Below are 7,809 nucleotides of genomic sequence, written 5' to 3'. Positions count from 1 at the left end.
CCAACAAACTATATAGTAATGTAAAACAAGGTACAAGGTGCCTATAGGACAGGGGAGATTTTGAATTTCTGCAGACACTTGTGGACACTGGACACTTTTGGATTGTGTGAGGCCCAATGAATATTTGAGCGCTATGTGACAGGCTCGATGGCACAGCTGTGACCAAAGTGACTAGAGGATAAGGGAGATTTTGAATCTCTGCACACACTTTTGGACACTGGACACTTTTGGATTGTGTGAGGCCCAATGAATATCTGAGCGCTATGTGACAGGCTCGATGGCACAGCTGTGACCAAAGTGACTAGAGGATAAGGGAGATTTTGAATCTCTGCACACACTTTTGGACACTGGACACTTTTGGATTGTGTGAGGCCCAATGAATATCTGAGCGCTATGTGACAGGCTCGATGGCACAGCTGTGACCAAAGTGACTAGAGGATAAGGGAGATTTTGAATCTCTGCACACACTTTTGGACACTGGACACTTTTGGATTGTGTGAGGCCCAATGAATATCTGAGCGCTATGTGACAGGCTCGATGGCACAGCTGTGACCAAAGTGACTAGAGGATAAGGGAGATTTTGAATCTCTGCACACACTTTTGGACACTGGACACTTTTGGATTGTGTGAGGCCCAATGAATATCTGAGCGCTATGTGACAGGCTCGATGGCACAGCTGTGACCAAAGTGACTAGAGGATAAGGGAGATTTTGAATCTCTGCACACACTTTTGGACACTGGACACTTTTGGATTGTGTGAGGCCCAATGAATATCTGAGCGCTATGTGACAGGCTCGATGGCACAGCTGTGACCAAAGTGACTAGAGGATAAGGGAGATTTTGAATCTCTGCACACACTTTTGGACACTGGACACTTTTGGATTGTGTGAGGCCCAATGAATATCTGAGCGCTATGTGACAGGCTCGATGGCACAGCTGTGACCAAAGTGACTAGAGGATAAGGGAGATTTTGAATCTCTGCACACACTTTTGGACACTGGACACTTTTGGATTGTGTGAGGCCCAATGAATATCTGAGCGCTATGTGACAGGCTCGATGGCACAGCTGTGACCAAAGTGACTAGAGGATAAGGGAGATTTTGAATCTCTGCACACACTTTTGGACAATGGACACTTTTGGATTGTGTGAGGCCCAATGAATATCTGAGCGCTATGTGACAGGCTCGATGGCACAGCTGTGACCAAAGTGACTAGAGGATAAGGGAGATTTTGAATCTCTGCACACACTTTTGGACACTGGACACTTTTGGATTGTGTGAGGCCCAATGAATATCTGAGCGCTATGTGACAGGCTCGATGGCACAGCTGTGACCAAAGTGACTAGAGGATAAGGGAGATTTTGAATCTCTGCACACACTTTTGGACACTGCACACTTTTGGATTGTGTGAGGCCCAATGAATATCTGAGCGCTATGTGACAGGCTCGATGGCACAGCTGTGACCAAAGTGACTAGAGGATAAGGGAGATTTTGAATCTCTGCACACACTTTTGGACACTGGACACTTTTGGATTGTGTGAGGCCCAATGAATATCTGATCGCTATGTGACAGGCTCGATGGCACAGCTGTGACCAAAGTGACTAGAGGATAAGGGAGAATTTGAATCTCTGCACACACTTTTGGACACTGGACACTTTTGGATTGTGTGAGGCCCAATGAATATCTGAGCGCTATGTGACAGGCTCGATGGCACAGCTGTGACCAAAGTGACTAGAGGATAAGGGAGATTTTGAATCTCTGCACACACTTTTGGACACTGGACACTTTTGGATTGTGTGAGGCCCAATGAATATCTGAGCGCTATGTGACAGGCTCGATGGCACAGCTGTGACCAAAGTGACTAGAGGATAAGGGAGATTTTGAATCTCTGCACACACTTTTGGACACTGGACACTTTTGGATTGTGTGAGGCCCAATGAATATCTGAGCGCTATGTGACAGGCTCGATGGCACAGCTGTGACCAAAGTGACTAGAGGATAAGGGAGATTTTGAATCTCTGCACACACTTTTGGACACTGGACACTTTTGGATTGTGTGAGGCCCAATGAATATCTGAGCGCTATGTGACAGGCTCGATGGCACAGCTGTGACCAAAGTGACTAGAGGATAAGGGAGATTTTGAATCTCTGCACACACTTTTGGACACTGGACACTTTTGGATTGTGTGAGGCCCAATGAATATCTGAGCGCTATGTGACAGGCTCGATGGCACAGCTGTGACCAAAGTGACTAGAGGATAAGGGAGATTTTGAATCTCTGCACACACTTTTGGACACTGGACACTTTTGGATTGTGTGAGGCCCAATGAATATCTGAGCGCTATGTGACAGGCTCGATGGCACAGCTGTGACCAAAGTGACTAGAGGATAAGGGAGATTTTGAATCTCTGCACACACTTTTGGACAATGGACACTTTTGGATTGTGTGAGGCCCAATGAATATCTGAGCGCTATGTGACAGGCTCGATGGCACAGCTGTGACCAAAGTGACTAGAGGATAAGGGAGATTTTGAATCTCTGCACACACTTTTGGACACTGGACACTTTTGGATTGTGTGAGGCCCAATGAATATCTGAGCGCTATGTGACAGGCTCGATGGCACAGCTGTGACCAAAGTGACTAGAGGATAAGGGAGATTTTGAATCTCTGCACACACTTTTGGACACTGGACACTTTTGGATTGTGTGAGGCCCAATGAATATCTGAGCGCTATGTGACAGGCTCGATGGCACAGCTGTGACCAAAGTGACTAGAGGATAAGGGAGATTTTGAATCTCTGCACACACTTTTGGACACTGGACACTTTTGGATTGTGTGAGGCCCAATGAATATCTGAGCGCTATGTGACAGGCTCGATGGCACAGCTGTGACCAAAGTGACTAGAGGATAAGGGAGATTTTGAATCTCTGCACACACTTTTGGACACTGGACACTTTTGGATTGTGTGAGGCCCAATGAATATCTGAGCGCTATGTGACAGGCTCGATGGCACAGCTGTGATCAAAGTGACTAGAGGATAAGGGAGATTTTGAATCTCTGCACACACTTTTGGACACTGGACACTTTTGGATTGTGTGAGGCCCACTGATATCTGAGCGCTATGTCACAGGCTCGATGGCACAGCTGTGACAAAAGTGACTAGAGGATAAGCGAGATTGGATTTCTTTTAAAAAAGCAGTTTGCAGAGCAGTGGGTAAACAGCAATGCCAGCCTGTCAGGAAGCCTTAAAAGGCAGCCCAACAACCAACACCACTGATACACCACAATATAGCCTCCCCTTGCACTGCACACACAGTGACTGGTGTGTTGTGCAGGCCAAATTGCTAGCAGCAGAAGCAGTTTTTTTTTCTTCTCAGCAGGACAAAAAAAAAAATTGGGATTGCTTTTAAAAAAGCAGTTTGCGGAGCAGTGGGTAAATAGCAATGCAGGAATGTCAGGAAGCCTTAGAAGGCAGCCCAACAACCAACACCACTGATACACCACTATATAGCCTCCCCTTGCACTGCACACACAGTGACTGGTGTGTTGTGCAGGCCAAATCGCTAGCAGCAGAAGCAGTTTTTTTTTCTTCTTCCCTGCCTAACGCTCTCCCTACAGAATCAGCAGCAACCTCTTTCTATACTGATATCAGCAGAAGTAAGATGGCGGTCGGCGTGCACGCCCTTTTAAACCCCCTGTGACGCCCACCAAAGCAAGCCAATCACTTGCATGCCCTTCTGAAAGATGGTGGTGACCCCTGCCTATGTCATCACGTTGCCCACAGTGTCCGTGGATCCTGATTGGCTGAAAAAGAGCGCAAAACAAACTTTTGAAACGCGACTTTGGCGCGTAAGTCGCCGACCTCTTGGCCGACCTCATCCTAGGGTCGGGTTTCGCTTCATGAAACCCGACTTTGCCAAAAGTCGGCGACTTTTGAAATTTTTCGACCCGTTTCGCTCAACTCTAGTGAGAACAAATGGGGGGCCTGGTATTGTGGTTATGTAGAACTGATAAGAGCAGCTAATTAGGACTTGTGAGAGAGTGGAGGGATGTGAGCAGCAAAAAGATGTATAGAAATCAATGGTGTTAGGCATCAGGTTTCTGCATCTGCTCTGCAGGAATCCAGAGCCTCACATTCTGCGGTCTCCTGCTGTCTATCTACCACAGAGGAGATTACTTTGCAGCAGATCGCTCCAGTGACTAAGTCCCTCTGTTCTTCTACTGGGCATGCTCACGAGACGATCTCCCATTGGAGATCGGGAGTCGTGTGCCCAGGTCCTGCTCCTGTCATGGCGCAGGCCCCTGCTCCTCCTACTTACCTCTCTTCGTGCTCTGCCCAGTGCGCTCCTGCTTCTCGGCGCCTCCCCGCGCACGGCCTCCGGCTCCCTCGGGGTCGGGCACGAGCACACAGCGCGCGGTCTCCTGGGTAAGGTGACGCGCTGGCCCCACCCCCAACATGGCGGCGCCCACCGCTACTTATGCCCGGCGCCAGCTTAGGTAAGACGCCTGATTGTCTTATGCAGTGACGCTGTCTGCTGCAGTTCTCTCTGCATCCTCAGGCCTTTCTCGTCCTCTGTCCGTGCTTGCTAGCGCCTCGTTTCTGCCTGTCTCTCTGCCTGTTGGTCCTCGGTCTGTCTCTCCTGTACTCTGCCCTCCCAGTCTCCCTAGGGCTTTCCCTCCTCTGTCCTGCCTCCTGCTTTCCCCCTCTCTGTCTCGGTTATCTGCAGTGCTACATCTTGTGCTTCTCTACCGTTACAACCTCCAATCCTGTGCTCCTCTGGCTCTCCGGTCCTGTACCCCACTGGTCCCTGCTGTGCCCAGTGGCCTGCCTGTCGTCCACGTCTGTGCCTGCTTCCTTTTGCCTCAGTTTTCCCTTTGGTTCCGGCAGTTGCGGCTCTATCCCCTGGAGGCCTGTCCCTAACACTCCCTGTAAGGGGGTGGTCCTCACCTGGGCACTCGCCTTCGGGGGCTCTGGAGTCGTGACCCAGAGGGTCCACTTTCAGGTGCTTCTTTATTTTTTCTCAACACCGTAACAGCACAATCAGGCCATGGACCCCGCTGGAGCCTCGGCCACACAGAAGGAGTTAGTTTTCCTTCGGGAGAATCAGACGCGCATGATGTCCTTCATGAAAACTATGGACTCACGCCTGTCCGCTCTCCAGTACTCTGACCCTGGAAATGCCGCCCAGTTGGCTGGCTTGCAACAGGAATTGGCACAGCAGCGAGACACCCAGTCGCATATCCTCAGCTACATGGCCTCGGTGGACGGTTGGTTGCTCGCTCTGCACTCGGCCGCATCTGCCCCCCCAGCCGCTAGTTCCCATCCTCCTCCGTGGTTGGCCAAACCACCCCGATATAGCGGAGACGCCAAGTTATGTCAAGGTTTTTTAAATCAGTGCCGTCTCCATTTTGAACTGCTGCCCCAGCAGTATCCCACTGACCGAGCCAAAGTGGCCTTCATCATCTCTCATCTTGAGGGGGACTCCTTGGCTTGGGTCAATCCACTCTGGGAACATGATGACCCAGTAGTTACTCAGCTTTCTGTTTTTTTGGATACGTTTCGTCGAGTTTTCGACGAACTGGGCCGTTTAGCTTCCACCACTGAGGCTATGTCAGGGTTCTTTAACGGTGGGCCAGTATGCTATCCAGTTCAGGACTCTCTCTTCAGAGTTAGGTTGGAATAATGAGGCCTTGGTGGGCGCCTTCTGGCGAGGTCTCTCTAGTCGTATAAAGGATGAGCTTGCTGGTCGTGACACCCCAACGGCTCTCGAAGACTTGATCTCGTTAGGTACGCGAATTGACCTCCGCTTTCAAGAGCGTGCTAGGGAGAGAAGGGCCTCTCGTCCATTTTCTTCTGTCCGCAGACCACCCAGTCCTCGACCTAGGAGTCTCCCTGCACCTCCGGCAACCGAACCTATGCAGGTGGATCACCTAAAGCTCTCTGACCAGCGTCGCAGGGAGAGGAGCCTCCAAGGTCAATGTTTCTACTGCGGTAGCGGCTCCCATCTCATCCGAACCTGTCCGGAACGTCCGGAAAACTTCGCCTAGGCCAGGTAAGAGAGGCCTCCCTAGGTGTATAGGATACCTCTCTCTCCCTCACTTTGTCTGTCCTCTTACATGTTGGTGGGAAGCGGGCTTCCCTGGTGGCCTATCTGGACTCGGGTGCCGCCGGGAATTTTATTAGGCTAGACGAGGTTAATAAGCTTTCTGTTCCCGTGAGGGCTTTGCAAAAACCGCAAGTTCTCGCCTCTGTAGATGGTCGACCCCTGCTAGAAACAGTTACTCTAGTTACTCATGAAGTAGAATTGCAAGTAGGGGCGCTGCACTAGGAAAAGATTACGTTTTACGTCTTAGCAGGCATTTCTCACCCTATCCTGCTTGGGCTTCCTTGGCTGCGGCTCCACGAACCCACCTTAGATTGACATAATGGCAACGTCTTGCGCTGGGGGGAGTCTTGTCGGGCTCGGTGTCTGCTGTCGGTACGTCCCGTAGGTGACCCCCGTCCTTCCCTTGTCCCCCGTGGATTGCCATCGGTGTACCATGATTTTTTGGATGTTTTTGACAAAAAAGACGCTGAGACTCTTCCTCCACACCGTCCCTACGACTGCCCCATCGAGCTTGTTCCTGGAACCATTCTGCCCCGTGGTAGGATTTATCCACTCTCTCCGGCAGAGACTCAAGCCATGTCTGAGTACATTAAGGTAAACTTGGCCAGGGGCTTCATTCAGAAACCTTCGTCTCCTGCAGGAGCAGGCTTCTTTTTCATGAAAAAGAAAGATGTGTCCCTGCGCCCGTGCATCGACTATCGTGGCTTAAACCGTATCACGGTGAAGAATAAATATCCACTACCACTCATCTCTGAACTTTTTGATCGCTTGAAAGGGGCGCGTGTATTCACCAAGCTTGATCTTCGAGGGGCCTATAACCTGGTTCGCATACGCTCCGGGGACGAGTGGAAGACGGCGTTTAACACGCGCGATGGACACTATGAGTATCTGGTTATGCCCTTTGGGCTTTGCAATGCCAATGCACCGGCAGTATTCCAAGAACTCGTTAATGATGTCTTTCGAGATCTCCTTTACTCCTGTGTCGTGGTCTACCTAGACGACATCTTAGTCTTCTCACCCGATCTGGCCACACATCGCCGAGACGTCCGCCAAGTCCTTCTACGTCTCAGAGAAAACCATCTATTTGCCAAGTTGGAGAAATGCCTCTTTGAGCAAACTTCATTGCCTTTTCTTGGTTTTATTGTTTCGAACTCGGGTCTCGAGATGGACCCTGAGAAAGTCTCAGCAGTTCTCAATTGGCCGCGTCCCTCCGGAGTCAAGGCGATTCAACGGTTTTGGGGTTTTGCCAATTATTATAGGCAATTTATCCCTCATTTTTCTTCTTTGACTAAACCCATCTCGGCTCTTGTCCGCAAAGGGGCAGATTCCAATCATTGGCCCTCTGAGGCTGAAGTAGCCTTCGCGACCCTGAAGCAAGAATTCGCTAAGTCTCCAGTACTTCATCCCCCGGATGCCAGCAGGCCATTCATCCTCGAGGTGGTCGCATCCTCGGTGGGAGCTGGAGCAGTTCTACTGCAGAAATCCTCCTCGGGCCGCACTCTTACTTGTGGATTCTTTTCATAGGCTTTCTCCACTCCCGAAAGAAACTATGCCGTTGGAGATAGAGAACTCTTGGCCATAAAGATGGCTCTTGAGGAATGGCGCCATCTTCTCGAGGGTGCTCTCCACCCATTCATCATTTTTACGGATCACAAGAATCTGGCCTATCTTCAGTCTGCCCAGAGGCTCAACCCTCGACAG

This window comes from Dendrobates tinctorius, unplaced genomic scaffold, assembly GCF_039654945.1.
Source record: "Dendrobates tinctorius isolate UK_male_01 unplaced genomic scaffold, ASM3965494v1 ptg000022l, whole genome shotgun sequence".
Taxonomy (NCBI): Eukaryota; Metazoa; Chordata; class Amphibia; order Anura; family Dendrobatidae; genus Dendrobates; species Dendrobates tinctorius.
Note: the sequence above shows the minus strand (reverse complement) of the source record.